Genomic DNA, 3,463 nt, shown 5'->3' with positions numbered 1-3,463 from the left:
CTAAGTATTTTTTTTATTTAATATTAATTTTAAATTTTATCATAACTTTTAATTTAAAATTTTTTCACTTTTTAAATTTATTTAATATAATTGAATATTTATTATTATTATTATTATTATTATTATTATTATTATTATTATCTCATCCACTTTAATCCCAAGATTTTTTTACATACACAAGACTCAAATCTAAAACCTTGCTTAAAAGCAATACCGAGTCACTTACTATTTAAACCAACTTCCGTTAGTAATTGAATATTTATTTATTAATAATTACAATATTTACTATTTTAATCTATAAAATTTGCTAAATCTTAAAATAATCATACAATATATTTTAATTAACTATTTAAAATTTTACAACTTAATAATCACTAACATATAGAAAGAGTGTGAATATTGCACTCTTGTTTGACTATCTATATTGTCATTTAAATTTTTATCTTTACTCTTTTTTAAAGATTTTTAGTACTAAGTTTTAATTGACTGTATTTATTTGTTTATTTACACTTCCTAATGATTAATCTATTTGTCATGATTAAGAACATTGATTAAGACTTAGAATTAGTTCCAATCTAATTGGAGGCATAAAGGAATTGTGAACTCTATCATGACTTTTAATTTAAATGGTTTCAATTTCAACCAGTTCGTAGTTGATAGTCAAGGTCATATAATTAATACTTGGACTGATATAATTAATTGAGCTAACCTTGGTATGGAAGTTATGCATGAACGTAATGCTCATAACTTCCCTCTAGATCTAGCTGCAATCGAAGCTTTAACACCCCTAATTTTGTAATATAGACTATTGTTTATATATATATATATATATATATGTGTGTGTGTGTGTGTGTGTGTGTGTGTGTGTTAATGTGAATGTATGTTGGAGTTTGCACTTGAGTGTGTGATGGATATTGAATGTTGATGTGTATAAATGCGTATGAATGTGTATAAATGTATTCGTATATGATCAGATTGGATTGATTGGACTAAGAAAATAATATTGAGGTGTTCTAGCTGTAGCGAGAGGGACAGCAAGAGGGCCCTGGGAGAAAGGCATGGAACGATCACCTTCTCGCTGCAGCGAGAGAGCGACAGAGAGGGGTGCAATTCTGGGTGTAGTCTCGCTATAGCGAAATTCTGCAGAAATCAGAGTGCAGTTTCCTTTGATATTTTCGCTATAGCGAGAGAGGGTGTCATTGCAGTTTGTGACCAGAAGGGGATTTAAAGGGTTAGGGTTTGAGAAATCTCATTTCTCACCTTTCCCTTCAAAATACCTTCAATTCTCTCGTTCCAAAATACTATTTCACCAATTAAATTGCCTCCAAAGCTGTTTGAGAGAAAGACTGAAGGTTGGAGGTGAGTTTTAATGGTTAGGGTTTCGATTTATCATCCTCATTCTTTGATTTCTCAATTTTCCTGGGTTTTCATGGGGTTCTTCCATGTATTTGGGTCGAAATTCGTTTGCGGGAGCGCCTACCTTGTTGATTTGGTGTATGGGTCTTCGTTTGAGGTAAAGAGGGACTCTACCTTATCTTATTGTATTTGATTTACCGTTTATTTCGTTAAATGTTGCAATGTGGCTGAGATAGAGAGTAGAAAATGTGTGTTTTAATGGAAATTATCGTGTGTTTGCATGCACTATGATTTGATTTTGGGATTGGCATACCCTTGATTGAAAATGTGTGTGAGTGTGTTAATGATTGGTGATTGAATAACGTAAATGGACATGAATGGTATGTTGATATGTTGTGTGAGGGAATAATGGCATAAGTGCAGAGTATTATGAATAAATATGGGCCTATGTGTCGTGTACTGCAAATAAATGTGGGCTATGTGCAGTGTAATGTGAATAAGTGTGGGCAAAGTATGCCATGTATGATATGCTATGAATAGTTCAGCGATACACTGGGGGTGTGGAAGATAGGGATGATAGAAATACTTTGGGGAAGAGAGAGTGGTGGTGACACCAACAGTGAGCGTGGGTACACCACGGGCCACACACTCTCCTCCTAACTAGACCTCTGACCAACACCTTTGCTGAGCGACTCATGACTATCTATGCGGTATCCGTGAGGTGCAAGTAACTGGCGACCATCCATGGTGTGAAACTGTGATCACAGTACCACCGTGATCATGGCTAGGTGCGGTAAACGCACGTGTGTGAAATATTGATGCAGTGAGTGCACCGGTTGTGTTTTGAATTAGAATGGATGATGAATGTTGTTTACCATATTTGACTGAAATGCTTGTATTGTGGATGAATGGTTTAAAATATGTTAGCAAATGTGTAGTACTTGAGGTGAGTCTCTATGTTTCTGTGTGTTAGATAGTGTAGAGTATTCACCCTTATATTTGTTTTTCAGGTGACCAAGAAGATCAGCACTGGACTCAGTGAAAGATGAATGAAACTGCTATAGGGCTTAGGCTTTGTTTTGAAATATGATATATTTGGATTAGTCCTGTAGCAGTTACTTGATCAAAAGTTGTAAAGCTTGGTTATTTTAAAATATTTTGTTGAAAATATGCTTGGGAAGTTCTATTTAAATTGAAAATTTTATTATTCCCATTTTGTAAAAATTTATTATTTTGAAAATAAATTCAATGTGTTACAAAAGCTCCATCTATAAATGGACAAAATTTGAATATGAAAGTATATGAGTTTTTGAAAGTAAAGAAGCAATATATATGGAAGCAAAATTACTTCATAAAGAAACAAAAAGAACGAGGGAACTAGGAGAATTGGAATGCAATTGTATAAAGAAATCTGTAACACGTTAATTTACTTTCTAAATATCTTCTAAATAAATTAATTTCACAAGTAATGGGAATAATAAAAATTTCATTTTAACGGTTCCTAATACATAATTTCAATAAAGTATTTCAAAATAAGAATGGATTACAAATTTTGAATCAAATTATTGTTATAGGACTCATCAATACATTACAGTTTTAAAAATAAATTTTCTAAATCTTATAGCAGTTTCATCCATCCCTTTCATTGAGCCTAGTGCTGATTGTTTTGGTCAACTGAAAAATAAATATAAGGGTGAGTACTCTACACTATCACACACACACAAGCATAGAGACTCACATTGCACATTCCACATTTTTCTAACATAATTCAAATTATGCATCAAACAACAAACATTCATGCTTTTCAAACATTCCACACATACAAGTCCGCTCACTAATCGTTAGCCACGCTCACTATGGCACTATGATCACAGATTCCTGATGCCCTCAACCTCAAGGGCTTACTCAGTTTCACACCATGGATGGTCATCGGTTAGCCCCCGCCTCACGGATACAACGTGTACGGTCACAGGCGCCTTATCAAAGGTGTTAGTCAAAGGCCGAGTCAGGAGGAGAGTGTGTGGCATGTGGTGCATCCATGCTCACTATTGGTATCACCACCACCCTCTCTTTTCTAATATATTTCTATCGCCCCCATCTTTTACAC

Source organism: Abrus precatorius, unplaced genomic scaffold (genome assembly GCF_003935025.1).
Source record: "Abrus precatorius isolate BTA unplaced genomic scaffold, Abrus_2018 Scaffold3, whole genome shotgun sequence".
NCBI classification, from domain to species: domain Eukaryota; kingdom Viridiplantae; phylum Streptophyta; class Magnoliopsida; order Fabales; family Fabaceae; genus Abrus; species Abrus precatorius.
This window is presented reverse-complemented; position numbering follows the sequence as displayed.